The 27,242-nt window shown below is 42.2% G+C and overlaps 1 protein-coding gene and 1 long non-coding RNA gene across 5 annotated transcripts in view; one reads left to right on the plus strand and one right to left on the minus strand.

Annotated features, from left to right (window-relative positions):
• plce1 (phospholipase C, epsilon 1) overlaps positions 1 to 27,242 on the minus strand; it is a 482,678-nt gene that overhangs the window by 281,552 nt on the left and 173,884 nt on the right. The window lies entirely within an intron of this gene.
• LOC134358966 (uncharacterized) overlaps positions 1 to 27,242 on the plus strand; it is a 52,086-nt gene that overhangs the window by 7,445 nt on the left and 17,399 nt on the right. The window contains exon 2 of the long non-coding RNA XR_010020988.1: positions 6,237 to 6,423. This is a non-coding gene — a long non-coding RNA (uncharacterized LOC134358966). The remainder of the gene's footprint in view (positions 1 to 6,236; positions 6,424 to 27,242) is intronic.

The following is a 27,242-nucleotide window of genomic DNA, read 5'->3' on the forward strand; positions in this document are numbered from 1 at the left end:
CCTTCGGTTATCCATGGATTTGAGGACAATGCCAGCACAGTGGAAGCACTTGGCCAACGAATAAGTACAGTAACAACAATAGAACCAAGTCAGATTGGCATTAAGTAACCAGATAGGTCAACGGCTACATATGCTATCTTTAATAACATGTATAAGTGTGATCGCTACAAGATTTTTTCTTAAAAATAAAGTTTTGGAAAACTGAACCGCTTAGAGAAGGTGCAGAATTTTGTACCTACCTCTCTTACAAACTTTGCTTGCTCTCAAGTTGCTAGCAACATTGGACAGGCTGCATTCTTGTCCTGAGGAAATAATGAGTCTTCTCAAACGAAAACATTTAATTTCCCAGCATCTGTCAAATCTCTTGTATTTGATTTTTCATTTTTTTCTTTTCTAAGTTTAATTCCTAATACAATTTAACTTGTGTTTATCAAATATGGCATTATCTGAAGCACTGATCCCTATGATCTTGCAATTCTAGCTCAGTTCTGTCTCTACAAGGAAAGTAAAGATTGCAGACAGAAAGGGTACTGGATGACAGACAGCTGTTCTGGTGCACATGAAAAGGAACATCTGCTTGTCAAGATAAGAGACAATACTATTGGGTCACCGATAGAGAGACAAATTTAGTCCTTGAATAGTTATTTGTTCGAGGAATGTCAGTCCTTGCGGGTCTCTGCTGCTTTCATCTTCATCATTTTTACACAAAAACAGTGCATAAGAAGGTTTTATGCATTTTGCTTACTGGGTTTGGCAATTTAAAAGCTAAAATAAAGGATTGAGAATACATTTCTTGGAATAAGTATACACCAAGATTTGATAACAACCAACTGGAACTTTGCCAGACTGGGTCAGGCTCAGAACTGAGCATTGAATTTACATGATCAGTACTGATTCTCAAAGAAATTTGAAGTACATCAACGTAAATGCAATCCAACAATTCCATTGACATCTACAGTAGGTCCTAGATGTCAATAGCCAACCTTACAAAAATGGCGAATGCACAGTGAGATCTTGTGAGTGCTTTGCTTCTGCGTTCTTAAAATCACAGGTTGTTAATATCCTGGGAGGAATAAAAAAATTGGATATGTTTTCAAAGAGAAACTGAGAAAATTTCAGAAAAGGGCAGCATTTAAGACTCAAGTGAAAAAGAAAGAAAGAACTTGCCATCTTTATAACAATTATACCTCAGAAATGTCCCAGAGCAATCAGCATATCAAAGATTTTGAACTACAGACAAATGCAGTCTCTGTTTAGAAGAGTAATGAGTAAAAATAGCCTGAAAATGAAGAGTTAACTTTCTGGGGACTGGGGTCTAGGGTTGGGTGGTATTTTGGGGCAAAATAAAAGGAAATGCTCCTTTTCTGTAAACAAGGCCAAAGCTAGTTTACTATCTACCTGAACAAGAAGTCAGGCTCTTCTTTAACTTCTCATCCGACTGGCAGAGGCACACAGATAAAATAGCACATTCCCAGAACTACCATGAAGTGGTAGCCTTGCTTGTGTACAAAATAACCTCTACCCTACAGGATGCTGAGTAAACTTACCGAATGAAATCCGGCCAGGGACACGTTACCAAGAGTGACTCTATGAGAATCAACAACTCCAACAAGAACCTCAGGAGACATTCCAAGGCAGAAGGGAGTCAAATGAGTATGGGGGTGGGGGAGATGCTGAAAATACTTAGCAAGTGGTGTGTCGGCAATTACAACTTGATACATTCTTACAACATCAATGTTCATAAGAGCACTGCACCAAACTCTGCACATAGATTCTTCACAGAGCCCCATATTCCACCTATTGTACTTTAAATATACAAGCACGATCTTTGACCAATTGATGAAAAAGACATTTGAAGATGATAGACCTGGCACAAAATTCATGGCCTACAAGACAGCAATGATTTTTGTCCTTCTGAGAGCTGAACTACATACAGCAGGCATCTCATGGCACTGGAAAAATAGCACAAATGTTACCTCTTCAAAATCCTTCAAATTCACTTGAAAGACAAGCAAATCAACACCAGTACCCTCTCCCAGGGCAAGGTATCCAGTATTGAGCAATAGAGGTGCTCAATCTACTATACTGGTAGGCTATGTCATCTGCTTCTGTGTGGGAATGTAATTCACCACCAGAGTTCTTAGAAACAGAACCCAATCAAAGCTTGGAGAGGACCCATATGTGGAATTAATAATGTCCATTGCTTTAACTTCCTCAGTCTCTTTTGTCCCTAAAATACCTTCTGATCTTGGAATGTTTCTGTGCCTGCTACTGTGAAGGCAGATAAATATCTGTCATTTCTTTATTCCCTATTACCAATTTCCCTGAACAGTATTTACTCTGAATTATATTTTCTCCATCAGTTTGTAAACCACCCTCTGCTTGCTTCTTTAATTCCCTCAGTCCTCAGGACGTTACTTTTACAAATCTATAAGACTACTTCTGATCTAATGCCATCCTTAGTTTCTTTACTTGGTTATAAATAGTTCACTTTTCCTGTGGTCTTTATTTCTCAATTGAATATACAGTAGATTCATGAATCTCAAAGCTATTTCAATTTTACCAATATATGGTAGTTCCCAATTTAGAGATAGGACAAAAAACACAGGGCCCATTTACCAGAAGCAAAATCCAGTTTGAAAGCAATTTTCCAATCATTATCTTAAAGCTTTTTGCAATGCACGAATTGCCTGCTGTGTTTCATTTCTGTCTAAAATGAATACACTTGATATGTTCTTAGAAGTAATGACTGTAATATGGTTTGATGTTGTAAAAGGGATTACACGTGCTACTCTTTTGGTAAAAAAAAAAGCAGTTAAATAGCCAGAATCCAGAGGCCCATGAACTAATTCTACTACTTTGAGTGCTGTTCTGTTTGGGGCTGGTTACATTAGCTCAGATAAGGCATTAACCCGGAATATGTTTAATCTGTAATGCTGCATATCGTAACTCACACAGCATTTAAGCATGACAGTTCATCAAGTCTCCTCTGCTACTTCCATCATAACTTAATTACAGTGCTATTGTGTCAAGATCTCAAAACATTCTTTCTAAAATTTCATGAATACCTACCAATAAATATTGCTGAACTAGACTTTTGGTTATGGAAATGATCGAAGCTATCATTAAGGAAGAGATAGCAAGCCGGCTGGATAGAGTGGTTCCATTAGGCAGGCACAGCATGGGTTCATGAAGGGCAGTTTCTGATGACAAACTTACAGGAGATCTTTGAGGACATAATAAGTGTAGTAGACAGAGGAAAACAGCTGGATGTTGTACATTTGGATTTCCAGAAGGCGTTCAATAAAGTGCCATATAAGAGACTTATCAGATAAGGATGCATGGATTTGGGGGTAATATATTACCAGGGATAGAAGATTCGTTAACCAATAGAAGACAGAGAGATGAGATAAATGGGTGTTTCTCTGGCTGGTAGTTAGTGGTAAGCAGAGTGGCACGAGGGTCTTTGCTGGGCCAGTAACTGTTCACAATATACAATAATAATTTGGAAGATAGGACTGAAAGTAAGTTTGTTGATGGCACTAAATTGAGTGGAAAAAAACAAATTGTGCAGACGATGCAGAGTCTGCAGAGAAATATAGATAGGTTAAGTGAGTGGGCAAAAGTCTGGCAGGTGGAGTACAAAGCTGGAAAGTGCAAAGTCATCCACTTTAGAAGGAAAAATAGAGATCAGATTATTATTTAAATGGTAAAAGATTGCAGCATGGTGTTGTGCAAAGCTATTTGGGTGTCTTTATGCATAAATCGCAAAAGATTCTTGGTTATCAAGAAGGTGAATGGAATATTGGCCTTCAGTGCTAGAGGGATTGAATTTAAGAGTTGTGAGGTTATGCAGCAACCGTAAATGATGCTGGTAAGGCCACACCTGGAGTATTGTGTGTAATTCTGGGCTTCTTACTTGAGGAATAACATGCTGCCTATGAAAGTGGTGCAGAGGAGTTTTTGCCACGTTGATTCCAAAATGATGGGGTTATCTATGAGGAAAGATTGTGTTGCCTGGGACTATAAGACCATAAGACATATGAGTAGAATTAGGCCATTGCACCATGGCTGATCCAATTTTCCTCTCAGCTCGTTTCCTGCCTTCTCTCAGTATTGCTTCATGCCCTGACCAGTCAAGAATCCATCAACCTCTACCTTAAATATACATAAAGACTTGGCCTCCATAGCTGCCTGAGAGAAAGAATTGCACAGATTCACCACTCCTGGCTAAAGAAATTTCTTCTCATCTCTGTTCTAAAAGGATGCCCCTCTATTCTGAGGCTGTGTCCTCTGGTCTAAGACTCTCCCACCATAGGAAACATCCTCTCCATATCCACTCTATCAAGGCCTTTCAGCATTTGATAGGTTTCAATGAGGTCACCCCTCATTCTTCTGAATTCTAGTGAATACAGGCCCAGAGCCATCAAATGCTCTTTATATGACAAGCCATTCAATCCTGGAATCATTTTTGTGAACCTCCTTTGAACCCTCTCCAGATTCAATACATCCTTTCTAAGATAAGGAGCCCGAAACTTCTCACAATACTCCAAGTGAGGCCTTACCAGTGCTTTATAAAGTCTCAACATAATATCCTTGCTTTTATATTCTAGACCTTTTGAAATCAATGCTAACATTGTATTTGCCATCCTCACCACAGACTCAACCTGCAAGTTAACCTTTAGGGAATCCTGCACAAGGACTCCCAAGTCCCTTTGCACCGAAGCTTTTTGTATTCTCTCTCCAGTTAAAAAATAATCAACCCCTTCATTTCTTCTACCAAACTGCATAACCATACTCTTCCTGATACCGCATTCCCTCTGCCATTTCTTTACCCATTCTCCTAATATGTCCAATTCCCTCTGTAGCCTCTCTACTTCCTCAAAACTAACTCCCTCGCTACGTATCTTCATATCATCAGCAAAATTTGCAACAAAGCTATCAGTTCCATCATCCAAATCATTGACATATAACGTAAAAAGAATTGGTCCCACATAGACCCCTGTGGAACATGACTAGTCACTGCCAGTCAACCAGAAAAGGTTCCCTTTATTCCCACTCTTTGCCTCCTGCCAATCAGCCATTGCTTTATCCATGCTAGAATATTTCCTGTAATACCACAGGCTCTTAGCCAGTCAAGTGGCCTCATGTGTGACACCTTGTCAAAGGCCTTCTGAAAATCCAAGTACATAACATTAACTGATTCTCCTTTGTCTATCCTGCTTGTTAGTTCTTCAAGGAATTCCAACAGATTCATAGGGCAAGATTTTCCCTTGAAGAAAACATGCTGACTATGGCCTATTTTATTATGTGCCTCTAAGTACCCTGAGATCTCATCCTTAATAATCGTCTTCAACATCTTCCCAATCACTGAGGTCAGACTAATTGTCCTATAGATTTCTTTCTTCACCTCTCTCCCTTCTTGAAGAATGGAATGACATTTGTAATTTTCCAGTCTTCTAGAAACATTCTATAATCTAGTGATTCTTGAAAAATTATTACTAATGCCTCCATGATCTCTTCAGCCACTTTCAGAACCCTGGGGTGTACATCATCTAGCCCAGGTGACTTATCTACCTTCAGACCTTTCAGTTTCCCAAGAAAATTCTCTCTGGTTAGGGTAACTCCACACACTGCATGATCCCTGACACCTGGGACTTCCACAATACTGCTCATGTTCTCCACAGTGAAGACAGATGCAAAATACTTATTCAATTTGTCTGCCATTTCCTTGTCCCCCATTACTATTAATCCTGTGTTGTTTTTCAGTGCTCCAATATCCACTCTCGACTCTCTTTTACACTTTATGTATCTGAAGAAACTTTTGGTATCCTCTTTAATATTATTGGCTAGCTTACTTTTGTACTCCATCTTTACTTCCTTACTGACGTTTTTAGTTGCCTTCTGTTGGTTTTTGAAAGCTCCCCAATCCTCCAACTTCCCACTAATTTCTGCTGTATTAGATGCCCTCTCTTTGGCTTTATGTTGGCTTTGATTTCTCTTGTTAGCCATGGTTGTGTCATCTTTCCTTTAGAATACTCCCACTTTGTGATGTATATATCATGTACCTTCCGAAATGCATCCAGAAATTCCAGCCATTGCTGCTCTGCCATAATCCCTGCCAGTGTTTTCTTCCAATCAATTTTGGCCATCTCCTCTCTCATGCCTTTGTATTTCCCTTTGCTCCACTGTAATACTGATACATCTGACTTTAGCTTCTCCTTCTCAAATTTCAGGGTGAATTCAATTATATTATGATCACTTATGATGAACTGACGGCGCTTGTCAGAAGTCAGAGAACATTTCGGGAGAGCAGTGTCATGTGTTTTACTGAGACGTGGCTGCACGAGGACATACCCGATCAAAGCGTTTCCATCGAGGGCTTCCAGACCATTCGAGCTGACCGGAATTGTACTGAGAGTGGTAAGTGTAAAGGAGGGGGGCAGACGGTTCTGGTAAACAACAGATGGTGCAATCCTGGGCATATTAGGATCAAGGAACGTGTTTTAGCCCGGATATTGAACTTTTTTCTGTTGGACTCTGGCCATATTATTTGCCAAGGGAAATCTCGCATGCAATTGTGGTTGTTGTGTACATCCCACCCACTGCCAACCCGACGTCGGCGTGTAACATCATTTACACCATCATAGCCAGATTACAAACCCAGCACCCGAGTGCCCTCATTACCATCTCGGGTGACTTCAACCATGTTACCATGGCTAGAACACTGCCCAACTTCACGCAGTATGTGAGCTGTACAACCAGAGGGGAGAGGACTCTGGATTTGATGTACGCTAACGTTAAGGATGCATACAGCTCCTCTCCCCTCCCTCCACTGGGAAGGTCAGACCACAGCCTGGTGCATCTAAAACCCTGCTACGTGCCTCTGGTGAAGAGTAAACCTGCAACCTCGAGGACAGTGAGAAAATGGTCGGAGGAGGCTTATGAGGCGCTCCAGGGTTGTTTTGAGGTGACAGACTGGCAGGCACTCTGTGAGCCACATGGAGAGGATATTGATGGGCTCACAGAGTGCATCACTGATTACATCAACTTCTGTGTGGACTGCAATGTTCCGACAAGAACTGTCCTTTGTTACCCAAATAACAAGCCATGGGTCACAAAGGACATTAAGGACATCCTGAACGCTAAAAAGAGGGCGTTTAGAGATGGAAATAGGGAGAAGCGGAGGGCAATACAGAGGGACCTGAAAGCCAGGATCAGGGAGGCTAAAGACAGGTACAGGAGGAAGCTTGAGTGGAAACTCCAGCAGAACAACATGAGAGAGGTCTGGAGGGGGATGAGGACCATCACTGGGCTCCGGCAAACTAGCAACAGAGGAGCTGAAGGCAGTGTGGACAGGGCCAATGAACTTAACCTGTTCTTTAACAGATTTGACATTGTGGCCCCCGCCCATCCCCCACATGAGCCATCTGTTGTCGGCCCCCAACCAACACATATTCCACTCTCCCCTCCTACCCCTCTTCACAGTCCCCCACCCTGCTCTCATGACTATACCCCTTCCCCACACGAAACCACCACGGTGGGCTTCACAGCTGAACAGGTGAGAGGACAGCTGAAACGTCTCAACCCAAGCAAGGCTGCAGGACCGGATGGTGTCAGTACCAGGGTGCTCAAAGCCTGTGCCCCTCAGCTATGTGGAGTACTTCACCATGTATTCAACCTGAGCCTGAGGCTCCGGAGGGTTCCTGTACTGTGGAAGACATCCTGCCTCGTTCCTGTGCTGAAGACGTCGCGCCCCAGCGGCCTCAATGACTATAGACCGGTGGCATTGACCTCCCACATCATGAAGACCCTGGAGAGACTTGTTCTGGAGCTGCTCCGGCCTATGGTCAGGCCACACTTAGATCCCCTCCAGTTCGCCTACCAGCCCTGACTAGGAGTTGAGGATGCCATTGTCTACCTGCTGAACCGTGTCTACGCCCACCTGGACAAGACAGCGAGCACTGTGAGGGTCATTTTTTTTTACTTCTCCAGTGCATTCAACACCATCCGCCCTGCTCTGCTGGGGGAGAAGCTGACAGCGATGCAGGTGGATGCTTCCCTGGTGTCATGGATTCTTGATTACCTGACTGGCAGACCACAGTACGTGTGCTTGCAACACTGTGTGTCTGACAGAGTGATCAGTAGCACTGGGGCTCCACAGGGGACTGTCTTGTCTCCCTTTCTCTTCACCATTTACACCTCGGACTTCAACTACTGCACAGAGTCTTGTCATCTTCAGAAGTTTTCGGATGACTCTGCCATAGTTGGATACATCAGCAAGGGAGATGAGGCTGAGTACAGGGCTACGGTAGGAAGCTTTGCCACATGGTGTGAGCAGAATTATCTGCAGCTTAATGTGAAAAAGACTAAGGAGCTGGTGGTAGACCTGAGGAGAGCTAAGGTACCGGTGACCCCTGTTTCCATCCAGGGGGTCAGTATGGACATGGTGGAGGATTACAAATATCTGGAGATATGAATTGAAAATAAACTGGACTGGTCAAAGAACACACATCAAAGTTGCTGGTGAACGCAGCAGGCCAGGCAGCATCTCTAGGAAGAAGTACAGTCGACGTTTCAGGCCGAGACCCTTCGTCAGGACTAACTGAAGGAAGAGTTAGTAAGAGATTTGAAAGTGGGAGCTGGAGGGGGAGATCCAAAATGATAGGAGAAGACAGGCGGGGGAGGGATGGAGCCAAGAGCTGGACAGGTGATTGGCAAAGGGGATATGAGAGGATCATGGGACAGGAGGTCCGGGGAGAAAGACAAGGGGGGGGGGAACCCAGAGGATGGGCAAGGAGTATAGTCAGAGGGACAGAGGGAGAAAAAGGAGAGAGAGAGAGAGAAAAAGAATGTGTGTATATAAATAAATAACGGATGGGGTACGAGGGGGAGGTGGGGCATTAGCGGAAGTTAGAGAAGTCAATGTTCATGCCATCAGGTTGGAGGCTACCCAGACGGAATATAAGGTGTTGTTCCTCCAACCTGAGTGTGGCTTCATCTTTACAGTAGAGGAGGCCGTGGACAGACATGTCAGAATGGGAATGGGATGTGGAATTAAAATGTGTGGCCATTGGTAGATCCTGCTTTCTCTGGCGGACAGAGTGTAGGTGTTCAGCAAAGCGGTCTCCCAGTCTGCGTCGGGTCTCGCCAATATATAGAAGGCCACATCGGGAGCACTGGACGCAGTATATCACCCCAGCCGACTCACAGGTGAAGTGTCGCCTCACCTGGAAGGACTGTCTGGGGCCCTGAATGGTGGTAAGGGAGGAAGTGTAAGAGCATGTGTAGCACTTGTTCCGCTTACAAGGATAAGTGCCAGGAGGGAGATCAGTGGGGAGGGATGGGGTGGGGACGAATGGACAAGGGAGTCGCGTAGGGAGTGATCCTTGCGGAAAGCAGAGAGAGGCGGGGAGGGAAAGATGTGCTTAGTGGTGGGATCCCGTTGGAGGTGGCAGAAGTTACGGAGAATAATATGTTGGACCCAGAGGCTGGTGGGGTGGTAGGTGAGGACCAGGGGAACCCTATTCCTAGTGGGGTGGCGAGAAGATGGAGTGAGAGCAGATGTGCGTGAAATGGGGGAGATGCGTTTGAGAGCAGAGTTGATAGTGGAGGAAGAGAAGCCCCTTTCTTTAAAAAAGGAGGACATCTCCCTCGTCCTGGAATGAAAAGCCTCATCCTGAGAGCAGATGCGGCGGAGTTGGAGGAATTGCAAGAAGAGAATGGCATTTTTGCAAGAGACAGGATGAGAAGAGGAATAGTCCAGATAGCTGTGAGAGTCAGTAGGCTTATAGTAGACATCAGTGGATAAGCTGTCTCCAGAGACAGAGACAGAAAGATCTAGAAAGGGGAGGGAGGTGTTGGAAATGGACCAGGTGAACTTGAGGACAGGGTGAAAGTTGGAGGCAAAGTTAATAAAGTCAACGAGCTCAGCATGCGTGCAGGAAGCAGCACCAATGCAGTCGTCGATGTAGCGAAGGAAAAGTGGGGGACAGATACCAGAATAGGTACAGAACATAGATTGTTCCACAAAACCAACAAAAAGGCAGGCATAGCTAGGACCCATACGGGTGCCCATAGCTACACATTTAGTTTGGAGGAAGTGGGAGGAACCAAAGTAGAAATTATTAAGAGTAAGGACTAATTCCGCTAGATGGAGGAGAGTGGTGGTAGAGGGGAACTGATTAGGTCTGGAATCCAAAAAGAAGCGGAGAGCTTTGAGACCTTCCTGATGGGGGATGGAAGTATATAGGGACTGGATATCCATGGTGAAAATAAAGCAGTGGGGGCCAGGGAACTTAAAATCATCGAAAAGTTTAAGAGCGTGAGAAGTGTCATGAACATAGATGGGAAGGGATTGAACAAGGGGGGATAAAACCGTGTCGAAGTATGCAGAAACGAGTTCGGTGGGGCAGGAGTAAGCTGGGACAATAGGTCTGCCAGGGCAGGCAGGTTTGTGGATCTTGGGTAGGAGGTAGAAACGGGAAGTGCGAGGTGTGGGAACTATAAGGTTGGTAGCCTCAAAGAACACTGAGGCTGTCTACAAGAAGGGTCAGAGCCGTCTCTATTTCCTGAGGAGACTGAGGTCCTTTAACATCTGCCGGACGATGCTGAGGATGTTCTACGAGTCTGTGGTGGCCAGTGCTATCATGTTTGCTGTTGTGTGCTGGGGCAGCAGGCTGAGGGTAGCAGACACCAACAGAATCAACAAACTCATTCGTAAGGCCAGTAATGTTGGAACTGGACTCTCTCACGGTGGTGTCTGAAAAGAGGATGCTGTCTAAGTTGCATGCCATCTTGGTCAATGTCTCCCACCCACTACATAATGTACTGGGTGGGCACAGGAGTACATTCAGCCAGAGACACATTCCACCAAGACGCAACACAGAGCGTCATAGGAAGTCATTCCTGCCTGTGGCCATCAAACTTTACAACTCCTCCCTTGGAGGGTCAGACACCCTGAGCCAATAGGCTGGTCCTGGACTTATTTCATATTTTACTGGCATAACTTACATATTACTATTTAACTATTTATGGTTCTATTACTATTTATTATTTATGGTGCAACTATAACAAAAACCAATTTCCCCCGTGATCAATAAAGTATGACTATGACTATGACTACTTGCCCTTAAAGGTTCTTTTACCTTAAGGTCTCTACTGAATTCTGTTCCATTGCACAACACTCAGTCCAGAATAGCTGATACCCTAGCAGGCTCAACCACGAGCTGCTCTAAAAAGTTATCTTGGAGGCACTCTAGAAATTCCCCCTCTTGAAATCTAGCACCAACCTGATTTTCCCCATCTACCTGCATATTGAAGTCCTCCATGTCTATTGTAACTTTGCCCTTTTGGCGTGCATTTTTTATCTCCCGTTGTGATTCAGAGAAATAAATTTAGATGGAAATGGGGAGAATTTTCTTTTACCAGAGAGTGGAGAATCTGTGGAATTCTCTGTCCAGGAAAGCAGTATAGGCTAGCTCATTTAATATAATTAATGGCAGTTAGATATAATTTTTGCATGGCAGGGGAATTAATCATTGTAATGAAAAGGTAGATAGATGGAGCTGAATCCATGCCCAGATCGGACATGAATTTATTGACTTGTGGATTAGGCTCAATGAGCCAAATAGTCTACTCTTGCTCCCATTTCTTAAGTGTTTATGTTTGCATTGTTCAGTGTGTGTCACCCAGGCTATAGTCTCTGACCTAATGAAAATATAAATAACAAAGTAAAACAACTGCTATTCATTCCAGAGTAAAAAATATTTATTTGTGCTAAAGCTTAAGGGCCTTTGTGTCACTGTTTTAGGCATGTGGATATAACTCCCACAAAGCAATACATGACATTACTTTATGGATACAGGTCAGCAAGACAGCCTGATCTCCCAATCCCCCATCTAATCAAAGTTCAAAGTACATTTCTCATCAAAGTATGTCTACTATTGGAGAATTAGCTAGCTAGCTAATTTAGCTAGCCTGTACTGCTTTCCTGGACAGAGAATTCCACAGATTCTCCACTCTCTGGTAAAAGAAAATTCTCCCCATTTCCATCTAAATTTATTTCTCTGAATCACAACGGGAGATAAAAAATGCACGCCAAAAGGGCAAAGTTACAATAGACATGAGGGACTTCAATATGCAGGTAGATGGGGAAAATCAGGTTGGTGTTAGATTCCAAGAGGGGGAATTTCTAGAGTGCCTCCAAGATGACTTTTTAGAGCAGCTCGTGGTTGAGCCCACTAGGGTACCAGCTATTCTGGATTGGGTGTTGTGCAATGAAACAGAATTCAGTAGAGACCTTAAGGTAAAAGAACCTTTAAGGGCAAGTGATCATAATATAATCGAATTCACCCTGAAACATGAGAAGGAGAAGCTAAAGTCAGATGTATCAGTATCATATGGAGCAAAGGGAATTACAGAGGCATGAGAGAGTGAAGGAGTAAGGAATCTCGGAGAGAAGTGTTTTTTTTCTCCACTGCTCAGGGAAAAGAGGCTAGACTGTGCAGGCACGTGACGTAGAGTGCGAAAGGTTTAAAAAAAAAAGACCACCATATACAGCCGGCAGCAGAGTGAGAGGGAGCAGAGTGGGACGGCTTTGGCTCAACAGACTTTGGCATAAACAGGCAGAAGCGAGGGTAGGTTCCAAATTTCAGTCCTGGGTATGACTCTAAACTGCAACGGGTGATGAGGCTCTGATTGGGGACTTTCAGAGCTTTGGGGAAAGTGGAGTTAGCCCTTAGTCATTCATTGCTCCCAGGGCCGCTCTGACCCGGAACGGTAGCACCTGCAAGGTTTCCTGTGCAGGATACAAGTGAAGGTCAACGGCAGATCCAGCAGCTTCAGTAACTGAACTTATGACGGAGAAGGCGGATGAGCTATGACCTCAAATGTCAACGGCTATAGTATAGGCAGATGAACATTTGGGAAGAGAAATGACGATTTATTTAGCTCGCCCAATGGTAGTTAATAGCAAACCACCATTGCAATTTGCTAAGAAAACCATGGTCAAACTCACAAAATGTATCACACAACAACAGCGTCAAGAGGATCTTCAAGACAACTCTGAAGATATTTCGCTCGGTAGGGTTGATTATGGCCAGCAGGGGATCCCCGACCGTCATCAAGCTGCCGCTCATAAAATTAAAGTAACACAAAAGAAAATTATTGCCAATTGGAATGTAAGAACCCTATATCAAGCAGGAAGATTGGACAATGTGATAAATGAAATGGAAAAACTAAAGAGTAACATCATGTGAATTAGCGAAGTTCATTGGATAGGTGCTGGAACATCTCAGATTAGAAATAAAACAATAGTTTATTCTTGTGGAACATCCCATACTAATGGAGTAGAATTTCTTATGGATGAAAACAATATTAGAAAGAATCTTCCTTGTTAGATTCAAAGGACGACCATTTGATTTAGCAATTATACAGGTATATGCACCAACAACAGATGGAACAAATGAAGATATGGATAAATTCTATGAAGAGCTTGAACAAGCAAAGAATGGATGCAAATCTCAAGATATTGTTATTGTCATGGGAGATCTAAATGCTAAAGTAGGACAAGGTGCTGATGGAAATACCATTGGAAAATTTGGACGAGGGGAAAGAAATGAGAGGTGAGAAATGGGTAGAATGGTGCAAAATGAATAATCAGGTCATTATGAATACCTACTTTAAAAACCATCCAAGATGCTTGTGGACCTGGAGAAGTCCAGGTGATAACACTAGAAATCAAATTGACTTTATTACTATCAACCAAAAATTTAGAAACTCAGTGACTCAGTCCTTAGATAAAAAAGTTAAAAGCTTATGTCAAAAAGCCAAAGAAGAATGGTTAAACCAGGAATGTGAGCAAATAGAAAGAATCCCTATTGCTGATCCAAAAAGGTTACATCAACAAATCAAGAATGTCACTGATAAAAAGCTCCTCTGTTCTTCAGGTGGATGTTTGAAAGGAAAGGACAGTACCATTACCATGAAAAAAGATGAGATTATGAACAGATAGACTAAGTATATTCAGGAATTGTTTGAAGATGATTGAGGCGAAAAACCAGAAATTAAGAAAAACATTGAAGGTCCAAGTATTTTAAAATCTGAAGTTCGTAATGCAATAAATAAGATGAAGAAAGGAAAGGCAGCAGGTCCTGATGAATTAGTAATTGAAGATTATGGAATTGAAAAACTTACTGATTTAATCAATGGCATTTATGAGACTGGAATAATACCAGAAGGGATGAAAAAAAATCAGTATTTATCACTCTTTCTAAGAAAGCTGGGGCAATAGAATGTGAATTACATAGGACCATAACTTTAATGAGTCATATCACCAAGATACTTTTAAGAATTTTGATGACAAGAGCTAAAAGTAAGATACAAGCTAAAACAGGCAAAGAACCATGTGGTTTTGTGAAAGACAAAGGTACAAGAAATACAATATTGATGTTAAGGATACTATCAGAACGAGCTATTCAAGTGCAAAAAGATTGGTTTGTTTGTTTAATTGACTACACAAAAGCATTTGATAAAGTGAAGCACAATAAGTTATTTAAAATATTACAGAAAATTCTAGATCTGGATTTGAAAGACCTCCGCCTGATCAGAAATCTGTACTGGGAACAAACTGCCGCTGTAAGAATAGATGGAGAAGAGAGTCAGTTTACAAAAATCAAGAGAGGCGTAAGACAAGGGTGTGTTTTCCCTCTGATTTATTTAATGTGTACAGTGAAACAATATTACAAAAAATAAGAGACATCTTGGGAATCAAAGTTGGTGGTGAAAACATCAATAATTTCAGATATGCAGATATCACTGTGTTAGTTGCAAGTACGGAGGAAGAACTACAAAACTTAATTGATATAATTGTTGAAGAAAGTGAAAAAATGGGTCTATCTATCAATTGCAAAAAGATAGAATGCATGGTGATATCCAAAAAGAAGGAGAATCCTATCTGCAGGCTGAGAATAAATGGCGAAGACATGAAACAAGTACAGAACTTTTGCTACTTAGGAAGCTGGGTGACATCAGATGGCAGGTGCGACTTGGACTAGGGATGGCAAAAGACACCTTTAAGAGAATGAAGGGTATACTAACCAATACTAAACTAGGCATGACAACCCGCCTCAGAGTACTGAAATGTTACGTTTGTCCCGTTATGTTATATGGCTCAGAATGTTGGACAATAAATAGTAACATGAGGAAGCGAATTGTAGCAGCAGAAATGTGGTTTTGGAGGAGGATGCAAAGAATATCATGGACAAAATGAATATCTAATGAGGATGACTCACTCACAACACGCTGGAGGAACTCAGCAGGTCGGGCAGCATCTAATGAGGATGTCATGAACAGAGCAAACACAAAAAGAGAAATAATGTATGAGATCATGAAAAGGCAACGTAACTTCATTGGACATGTGATTGGGAAAGAGGCGTTAGAATGCACGGTAATTATGGGACAGATTAAAGGGAAGAAAGCAAGAGGAAGACAAAGGCAAATGATGATGGAGACAGCAGCCAGAGAATTGGAAATGAATACCAATGAATTGATCCACTTGACCCAAAACAGGAGTTTGTGGGCCAAGACAGTCAAAGCTGAAACTGGGCACGGCATCTGATGATGATGATGATGATGATGTCTGCTATGTACAACCTTGAGATTTGTCTCCTTGTTTTGTTGACTTACAATTCCACAAAAGTGTCAAAAGAAACATTGGCATGGGTTTCCTATGGTGCCAGTATCCTCTAGATACAGCCCTGTTTTACAGATAGGTGTTTTAACATCATGTCAGCAAATAAAATGTGATGGTGTGTAATGCACATTATCAGATTTTTTTTGTTGTTTATTTCTTAGAACTGACAGTGCTGCAAACCGATGTTACCTTCTCATTTTCTCTGGGAGTCAAATATTATGGAGCTGAAAATCCTGCAAGGATGATCTGAATATGTGTCGTAAGAATCTGTGACCAGTTGATTGAAGTTCTGCTCCAAATACCCATTGAGCATATAGCCTCCCAGGCGAAAAGGATCCTATTTAAACTCGAAGAGTGGAACCTCCCAGCACATTGTGTTTCAGCTTTGTATCGTGTGGCAAGTAATTATCTACCCCTTTACAATTCAACCAGGAAATCCCTGTCACCTGTGGAAAGGCATGTTTTCTTTTTAAGTTTTGCACTGTGGAATTGCTGGCAAAGATGGCGTTTAGCAGGTGAAGATGGTTAGGCCTAGGACACTGCACTGAGGATCTCCTTCAGTAATGTCCCAGGGCTGGATGATTGACTTTTGACAACTACAATCATCTTCTTCCGGGAGTGGTACAAGCCACAGATGGGATGTTGCCTGGTCAGACAGCCAATGTTGTTTGTTAATATCACATGCAATTAATTAAGTTGGCTGGAAAGTGCTATTTGTGATGAAGATCGCAGAAGGAAGCAAAGATTGGTCATTAATTCAATGCCCACACCAAACATTCTTGCAACTCCTAGGCTAGACCCCATCAGTGTGAGAATGGGAATGTTCATGGAGATTCCTCTTCCCATTTGCTGTTTAATAGTCCATTCTATTCAGAACCAGAAGTGTAAGATGACAGAACCTGGATCTGATCCACTTATTGTGAAATATAATTAATCAAGTGGATATTTGTACCACGACAAAAACTCTTATTTATGTTTGAGAAAGGAGTGTTTTATTTTGTTAGAAATAGAAGAGGACCATTGTTGTCAAAGCAGCAGGCAAGAGTATATTTTAACATTATTTATGCAACTACATCATGTACTTGGGAAAAAAAATTTGATAGATACTTCATTGATCCCAAAGGAAATTACTGTATCACAGTCGCATTACAAGTGCACATATTTACAAATATTAGGAGAGAAGTAAGAAAGAATAAGAAATAACTTACCTCAAACAGTCTAACAGGAAGGGGTCATCAATTCCCCAGCTATACGTTGACTCATTATAGAGCCTAATGGCAGAGGGTAAGAATGACCTCATATAGCGCTCTTTGGAGCAGCTCAGCTGTCTTAGTCTATTACTAAAAGTGCTCCTCTGTTCAGCCAAGGTGGCATGCAGAGGGAAAGAAACACTGTCCAGAATTGCCAGGATTTTCCGCAGGGTCCTTTGTTCTACAGCCTCCGGTGTGTCCAGTTTGACTCATATAAGAGAGCCAGCCTTTCTAATCAGTTTATTGAGCCTGTCAGCATCAATTGTGTTGATGCCTTTGCTCCAACACACCACCACTCAGATGATTGAATCTTCCGAGGGCAGTGCGGTTTTAAAACAATATTTAAAAGAATCAATTAGACAGGAAAAGACTTAATGTCTTATGTCTTGAGGTTTGAGCTTATGTTGATATTTTGAGGACATCTTCAACAGGCTGTGCCTCAAGTAGGCAACATCCATCACTGAAGATCCTCACCATCTAAGGCATGTCCTCTTCTCATTATTGCCATTGGGAAGGAGGTCCAGGAGCTTGAACACACACACACTCAGCAATTTGGGAACAGCTTCTTCCTTTCACCATCAGATTTCTGAAAGGTCCATAAACCCATCATTCCTTTAACTTTGCACAATTTATTTATTTCCAAATTTATAATCATTTTTGTCTTTGCACTCTACAAATTTCACATCAAAGAAAGTGATAATAAATCTGATTCTGATTTTGGCTGCACAATAACTGTTCAGATTTTTACTGTCGACACAGATCGCTGTTTAGGAAGTGCTACAGATAAAAATTTAACTTGTGGTAACTTCATTAAATCAAGAATGTCATCAAATGGAATGTTTTCATACCAGATTTTCCTCTTAATATCCCAGGTCATTTTTAATAGTGGCCATTAAATATGTAAGCAATGCCCAAAAAAATTGTTTAAAACCCAAGTATTGTCAGTTTCAAACTTCAGAAATATTTGCAAGTTTACTGCCCTAATGGATGAACTGTTATTGTAACCAACTCTGCTTTGTCTGCAATGTCTGCTTTTCTTTCTACAGCAGGAAAATTCAAATGCAGTTCAGCAAGCATTTGGAATCTGAAGGTAAATCTCAAACTTAACATTTTACCCCTACACAACATACCAACACTACATCTCTTTAATATAGCCCCATACCCCATCCTGATCTCATTCCTTACTCTTCTAACATCCAGGCCTTATTTTCTGAATCTACAAACCCCTAACCTTCCAAAGCCCTGATTCTCCCACATTCCCAAACTCTAATATTATGGTCATCGCCCTGCACCTCCAACACATTGTTCTCTTGAGGTCATGACATCTTGCCATAGAGGGAGTACAAAGAAGATTCACCAGATTGATTCCTGGGGTGGCAGGGCTTTCATATGATGAAAGATTGGATCGACTTGGCTTATACTCTCTGGAATTTAGAAGACTGAGGGGGGATCTTATTGAAACATATAAAATTCTAAAGGGATTGGATAGGCTAGATGCAGGAAGATTGGTCCTGATGTTAGGGAAGTTTGAGGATAAAGGGGAAGCCTTTTAGGACCGAGATTAGGAAAAACTTCTTCACACAGAGAGTGGTGAACCTGTGGAATTCTCTGCCACAGGAAACAGTTGAGGCCAGTTCATTGGCTATATTTAAGAGGGAGTTAGATAAGGCCCTTGTGGCTAAAGGGATCGGGGGGTATGGAGGGAAGGCTGGTACAGGGTTCTGAGTTGGATGATCAGCCATGATCATACTGAATGGCGGTACAGGCTCGAAGGGCCGAATGGCCTACTCCTGCACCTATTTTCTATGTTTCTATGAAGCTAATCAGCTAAGTGTTCTATTCAATGTTCAATTGATCATCTCTGAGCCCTGACTCACATAATTCCTTTAGACCCACTGATGGAAGCTCCAGAATTCACTGCTCCCGTACTCTTGCCACCTGCCTGACCATAACCCAAGGCCTTAATCCCTCTGGATGATTCTCTTACATCAGTACTCCTGGCCGTGCTGCTGTGTGTATACTTAACTTGCTTACTGACTTGATCCTATGCACAATCCTGGGCCCGTGCATACTGGCCCCATCTGCCATCCCACAAGTGCAGCCTGGGTCATGTTTTCCACCACCGTGCTCTTTCGGTGGTACTCAATCTCAAGCATTGCTGAAATTTGCAATCGAGATCCACAAATGAAATAGTCAGTGTAGCGAGCATCAAATGTGCCCTGGAATTTCTAACCCATTTCTTCTGTACTTCACTTTTGCTTGTGATGTGTGCCCACTTGTGAAACTGCTTACTAGTCATTTTTGCCAGATTCCCAAATTTAATGTCTCTTTTAAAAAAAAGGTAAAAATAATAGCTTAATTACACTTTAATCAAAAGCACCATGGTGTAAAGTGTACCCAAAGGTATATCATCCAAGCTGAGAATGAAACTGGAGATTCATTACCACAAAACTCCGTAACATTTGAGAACTAACATAGTGATGCACGCTTGGGAGAATGCCACTGAAGAAAGATTTGTGAAACCTAAAAATAACTGAATCCTTCAGTGCTTTGAAAACCGTTCGCAGCCCAAAATCCCAAGGCTTCATCCTACTTGAGCAAAGAACAAAGGAGCGACTATCAAGGCTAGAGACGAAGTCAAAACAGCAACTAGGGAAGCCCTTAACTGAGACTCCATTCTTGATATGTATCCTTAAATTTATCCACAGCAGATATTGCACTCAAGCTTCCTCCAGATAGGCAAGAATTTGTGAAGATGGTATGGCAACTGGTAGGAGTTAGGGTTAAGGTTTCAACAGTGGATAACCTCCCTACTGAAGTTCTAAAAGTTGATGTAGTGAACATTCTTACACCAATATGCACCTTCATTGTCCTCATCTATAAAGAAAAAGGCAAACAGGGACAACATAATCAGAACCATCTTCTGTCACGTTGACACACTGGTCATGACCTTAACAATGAATTCATATCAGATTCAATCTAAATAGATTTGAGTCATGACCCTATGTTGATATCAATCCCATCTCAGTTCTTTTCACCTCTACTAAGCTTCTCACTGAAGTTTAACTAATCTAAGGAGAAAGGGGAATCCACTTGACCTATTTCAACTCCATGCCAGAAGAATATTTACCCCAACTTCAATTACCAAGCTGTAATATATGGTTGAGTCTTGCATATGTGTGTGCTTGAAGGCAGAGTTTTGTGTCACTGCTGACTTCTTCATGGAAGCATATGAGAAAATGGGCCTTACACTCAACATCCACACAATGAAGGTCATCTACCTATTGCAGAATACCACCCCTGGACAACATTAACCACCTTCCATACCTTGGGAGCCACCTCTCAGTGAGGGCATGTATCAAATAACAAAATTACCTATCATTTTCAATCTTTGGTTGGCTAAAGAATGCAACATTTGAAGATCAGTACTTCAAATGCATAACATGGTTTTTAAGGTCATAGATTACCACAGCAGAGTTCTCAGTGGAAAGATAAGTGCAGCCTCAGCAAAATTCTTCAAAACCACAGGCAGGATACATGAAACAACATGAATGTTCTCCAAGGTCACATCATTCACATGCTGAGCCCAGACCTCTGAAAGAGGCAATCCACCCAGAGGCATGATGTTCTCAAATTCATCAAAAACTGTCATAACCCATGGGAGTTCTTGGCTATGGCCACTCAGAATGGCGAAGCAGATGACACAAATAACATTATCAAGAGCAATAATGCAATGAAAATGATGGAAGGAACGCACTATTTCCAAAAATACCCATTCCCTGCATCAAACAACTTCTTTTCTACGCATGGCAGAGTCTACAGATCTCACTTTGGCTTCATCGGTACTGAACCTACAAAGCTGGAAAGGAAGTTATCTTTACCCCCTACGGACCTAAAGATTTCACTGTAGTCCGTAACCTCATGGCGCACCTTATCTCTTAGTCTACCACTGATGCCATTCAAGGGTACTAACCCTCTTTCAACAGGAGTGTTGAAGAGATCCCAGGAGGAGTTCAGGTGCACCCAAAAATAAGATGCAGACCTTGTAAAGCAATATCATTTCATGGACACAAGTTAATATTCAGAAGCAGCATGAGGCAAGCCATTCTGCATCCAACTGATTGGATCCAAACTCTGGTGTCCTGCATATTTAGTCATGAATAATAGAGGAAAACTAAAGATATGATAGGAGGAGGCTGTTCCATGGTCATTCATCACCTATTGACAGTGGAACCGATCAAAGGACAAAGGCAACTGAGTTGATATATTAAGTGCAAGGCCAATATTCTATTGCAGTTCTTTTCTAAGAGTGTACATTGGAGTCCTTCTTCAGAGTGTGCTGGGATGGCGTTGTCATCCACACACTGAAGATCCATGAGAGTGGTGGTGCTGACCTTGTTCCTGGCCTTGAACTGGTTGAGGTTCCTCAGCATATGGACCCCTGAACCTTGTTTAGAATATAAAAAAGACACAGGCCCTAAATCAGCCACCACCCCAACCTGCCATTTATCCAGCCCCCCATAAAAGTTGAAAATCTCACCCTGGAAAATGTAGACCACCTTGGCAGCATTCTCTCCTCAAAAGCAGACATTCTCAGAGATCAATTACAGCCTGAGTAGTACTAGCGGAGCTTATGCAAGATTAAAGGAAAGAGTCTTTGTAGACCTAAAAGTCCAAACAACACTTTTGGTCTATAGAGCAGTTGTCCTTCCTACATTGTTATATGGAGCTGAATCATGGACCATCTACAGTAGGCACCTGAAAGCCCTGGAACAAGGAACACTATGAAAGATTTTGATGATCACTTGGAAGGACAGACACACTAACACCAGTGTAGTGGAGGAGGCCAACATGAACACCATTTCCACCACAATAAAGCAATACTAGCTCTGATGGATGGGTCATGTCATTTGGATGCCTAACTCACATCTCCCTGGACAGATCCTTCACTCTCAAATGAAGGAAGGACAGCAAGCCCCTGGTGGGCAAAGGAAATGCTTCAAAGATAACATCGAAATCAACCTGCAGAAATTCAACACGACATCTAAAAACTGGGAAGACATTGCACTCAAAAGATGCACTTGGAGGAAATCTGTTCTGGAGGGAACAGTGCTACATGAGAACACCTCCGTCATGCCACAGAGAACAAACAATAGCTGCAAAAGGAGAGAATATGAAGGCAAAAGACCTAATCACTAACTAAAACTACTACCTACTCGGGTCCACACTGTAGTAGAATATATGGATCCCACTTCAGCTTCTACAGCCGCCTGAGGACCCACCAATAGAAACCCTTAGGAGAACATCTTACATGACTCGAGTGATTGTACTACTACTAGGACTGTAAGATATAGGACAAGAGAGCCCTGCAAATATTTAGGAGAATATAATCTCCCTCAATTTGTATCCTGTTGCCTCTATCTCAAAGTCCCATATGCTTTACTAACCTCTTTCAAACAGATCCTCACACGTTCAAGGACAAACACACAAAAGTACCTAGATCTATTTATTCCACACACCTTTGAGACAATGTTGTTATCAAAGGATATCAATTAATTTTAGATTAGATTATGAGGACACGCAGTCCTCTTTTATTGTAGTTTAGTAATGCATGCATTAAGAAATGATACAATGTTTTTCTGAATGATATCACAGAAACACATGACAAACCAAGACTGAAAAACTGACAAAAAACACATAATTGTAATATATAGTTACAACAGTGCAAAGCAATACCGTAATTTGATAAGAACAGACCATGGGCATGGTAAAGTCTCAAAGTCTCTCAAAAGTCCCATCATCTCACGCGGTTGGTAAATGTCCAGCGCTGCAAACTTGCCGATGCAGCATCCCGGAAGCATCCGACCACAGCCCGGCTCCGAGTCCATCCGAAAACTCCGAGCCTCCGACCAGCTCTCCGACACCAAGCATCGAGCACCATCTCTGCCGAGCGCTTCGATCCCGGCCCCGGCAACAGGCAACAGGCAAAGCAGAGGATTTGGGGCCTTCCCTTCCGGAGATTCTCAATCACACAGTAGCAGTGGCAGCGAAGTGGGCACTTCAGAAGTTTCTCCAGATGTTCCTCCGCGCTTCTTCACGTCTGTCTCTATCAAATCAGGATTGTGCACGGCATCCTACTTCACAGATACAATATCAATTCAGAACGGCCGTGCGTGCTGCGTCGCGCTGCCATCTTCTCCTCCCTCCTCATTGTATCATTTGTTAATGCATGCATCACTAAATGACAATAAAAGAGGACTGCGTGTCCTCATAAATCTAATCTAATCTAACTTGAACCACGCCAGTGATTCAATAGGATTATAGCTGGTCCTGTGCTGGACTATTCACTGCTGTACTCAATCTCCATGTCTACCAACCTGAGCCATTGCTTTCAGAGCTCACAATTTGGCCTCTCCTATGTCAGTAAGACCAAGCATAGACTGAAAAACCAATTTGCAGTGTATCTGCACTCTGTCTGCAATAGCCATCTTGAATTCTGGTTGCATGTCAGTTCAATTCCCCTTCCCACTTCCACAACAACCTGTCCATCCACAACCTTTCCCATTGCCATGGTGAGACCAAATGCAAGCTAGAAAAGCAATACCTCATATTCCCCTTGGGTAGCCTACAACAGCGGTCCCCAACCTCCGGGCCGCGGACCGGTACCAGGCCGCAAAGCATGTGCTACCGGGCCGGGAGGAAACGATATGATTTGGCGATATGAGTCAGCTGTACCTTTCCTCATTCCCTGTCACGCCTATTGTTGATCCATTACGCATGCGAGGTCATTACCTGCACGTCATCCATGTCAGCACGGGAAGGAGACCAACTCCTCGAGCTTGCAAATGACGGTGGGCTGAAAAGTATGTTTGACATAACACCTCTGCCGGAATTTTGATCTGCCAGATCAAAGTCAAGGCTAAATATCCTGAGATAGCCGCGAAAGCACTGAAAACGTTGCTTCCATTTCCAACATATCTTTGCAATGAAAGCAACGAAAACTAAATTGCGGAATAGACTGGACATAAGGAACCCCGTTCCAGTATCGCTGTCTCCCGTCACCCCTCGATAGGACCGTCTTTTTGTAGGGAAACAAGCCCAGGGCTCCCACTGATTCAGCGATATCGGTGTGTTGCAATGATTTTATATGCTCATACGGAGAAAATATGCACTGTCTGTTTAATATCCAAACATTACTTAAAATGTTATGATGCTATTGACTTATAAGTGACATATAACCATATAACAATTACAGCACAGAAATTCGGCCCTTCTAGTCTGTGCCGAACGCTACCCTCACTAGTTCCACCGACCTGCACTCAGCCCATAACCCTCCATTCCTTTCCTGTCCATATACCTATCCAATTTTTCTTTAAATGATAATACCAAACCTGCCTCTACCACTTCTACTGGCAGTTCATTCAACACTTACTTCAAGCTCCCCTGTCCTCCCCTGATAATTGACTTATCACTATATTCATGTGAGGAAAATATGCGCCGTGCGTTTAATATTAAATTCTTTAGGTAAACCCTTTTAGAAACGAAATTGAGTGTATTAGCCACTTATCACCTATATTCCGGTCGAGATTAACACCCCCCCCCCCCGGAACAGAATCGCTGAAAACAATTTGTAGGGGAAAAAATCCGCAGTACACGCATGCGCACTGGTGCCTGGGCAAGGCTACATGGTCATTGTAGTCTTTCTCGGGGTAAACACAATGTATTTGACTGCTATTCTTGTCCGTTGGCAACCCTATCCAGCCCCCGCCCCCCGCCCCGGTCAGCCAGCCCGCAAGAATATTGTCAATATTAAACCGGTCCGCAGTGCAAAAATGTTGGGGACCCCTGGCCTACAACCCAATACTCTGAGCACCGAAATTTCCAATTTCAAATATCTTCTACCTCATTTTTTTCACATTCCCAACAATCTTCTCATGATCTTTCTCCCTTTGATCACCTTTCCCATCCTTCTCCCTCTCCATCACTTGGTTCCATGTACACATCATCGCTCACAACCCACCCTTCATTTCGGTGCACGTATAAATGACCAGCTCTGGTCTCCCAATGGCCCCCCCCCCCCCCACTGCCTCACTGCACTTTAATATACTGGTCATCTTTCCTCTTTCTCATCTAATTTTGATGCAGGGAACATCAACAGATCCCTTTTGCCTCCACGGATGCTATCTGACCAACTGAGCTCTTCCAGCACTTTATTTCTTGTCTCTTCAATTTCTATACTATTCAAAACCTCACTGATCTCGTACTTCAATATATAAAGCAACTGAATATCCACAGAGACCGGATTACAGGTAGTCAAATTAGTGAAGATCGACTGTACTATGAATCTATCAAAACTGACCAAAGCAATTATATCATTCCAGCAGTCCCTCAAATAAGGCCTCCCTAAGGCAATGGACAATCTCAGAGAGACTTCCTCTTAGCAATAATGTCCATAGTAATTACCTTGTTAATTGCTTGTTGTACTTACATGTTTACATGCAGAGCCTCAGGAATCAACACTAGATCACATTTACTAATTTCTTTCAATTAAGGAGGTATTCTTTGCATTGTAGTCTATCAAGTTAAAAACTTAACATTTTCCCTAACAACTCCTTACCAACTCTTTGAAACTATATTCTTTTGCAGGATCTTTGCATCCTCATCAGTTTACTTACCCACATCCCACTCCTGCTTCCCCCCAAAAGGCTTGCTTTAATAACAAATATATTACATTCTGTCCTCTCATTTTTAGTTACTATAAATTGTAAATAGCTGAGGGCCCAGAACAGATCCCTGCAGCAGCCCACTAGTAGCTGTTTCATGAGCTGAAAATGCTCCTTTGGTTCTTACTGTGTTTTCTGTACTTGGTCAACTTCTCTATTCAAGCTACATCCGATGTTAACTCTAATCCTGCAGTCCTGTATTTTGTGCAATGAAATGGCATATGGTACCTGATGAAAAGCCTTCGCTTTATCTTCTTTTTCTCCATTATCTACCTTATTAATTACATCCTCAGAAAACTCTTTATTAAGTTTGTCAAACATAATTTGTCCTCCTTGAAGCAGTGCAGACTCTGCCTAATCATAACACGATTTTCTAGATATTGGGTTACCATGTTTCTAATAATGGATTCCAAGACTTTGCTAAGAATAGATGTCACCTATCTGGCTTAGGGTTACCTTTCTTTTCTCACTCTCCTCTATTTGCAAATTGGCCTTACATTTGTTATTTTTCAATCTGTTGGGACATATCCAGAATGTAGGGAATTTAGTAAGGTGATTACTGAAGCATCTTGTTCTTTCTGCAGCCACTTCTTTTAAAACACTGGAATACTGTACATATTCGAAGCATGAGTTCAGCTTTTGTCCTAATTTCACTGTTCCTTTCTCATTTAATGACACTAATTAAATAAGTTCTTCACCATCTTTAGATTCTTGAATCTCATTCCTTTCTACTCTGAGGATGCCCATTTACAGAAGTCAGCTTCACATTATTAATTTCATTCCACGTGACCTTGAGAAATGACTGACAGAACTGGCTGCTACAGAGGCTTAATATCCAGCAACTCTAGTAATACTGAAGCTCTTGTTCCCAAATTTGCTGCAACTCCAGTAAAGATGTTCAATGAGGCTACACCTACCCGACAATGTGGAAAGTTGCCAAAATATGCCCTTTCTGAGAATGGAGAATGAATTTAATCTATATGCTCTAAGTCAGCTATATGAGCATATTGATGTTCAGCTCTGGCTGCAGCAAGACCACCTATAGGATTGGACTTCATATTATATGATGCAGACATAGAAAGAACCAAATTCTACGGGTGAGACCAGAGTGACTGCCCTGGAATTCAAAACAGCATTTGACCCAGAGTGGCATCAATTAGTCCTGATAATACTAAAACCAGTCGGAATCAAATGGAAAGCTCTTCATTGGCTGGAGTTATCTAGCAATGAAGGAAGATGCCTGTAAATCTGTCAACTCAGTTATCTGAGAGTACTTTGTTTCAGGCGTACCTCAGAGCAGTATCCTAAGCTCAATCATCACCAGTTATTTCACTGATGGCCTATTTACCATTATAAGGGAGAAGTGAGGATCTTTGCTAATAGTTGTAAGATGTTCAATTCAACACTCTAGTCCTGAGGTGATGGAGCAGTCTGCACTGGGTGAATTGAGACCCAGATAATATTGAAGCATAGCCTGCTAAGTGCAAGTTAGATCTGTGCCAAGAACAACCAGGCAAATATCATCTCCTTCAAGAAAGTTGAGCTATTTTCCTTTGATATTCAACATCGTTTCTA

Source organism: Mobula hypostoma, chromosome 19 (assembly GCF_963921235.1).
Source record: "Mobula hypostoma chromosome 19, sMobHyp1.1, whole genome shotgun sequence".
In the NCBI taxonomy this organism is placed as follows: Eukaryota; Metazoa; Chordata; class Chondrichthyes; order Myliobatiformes; family Myliobatidae; genus Mobula; species Mobula hypostoma.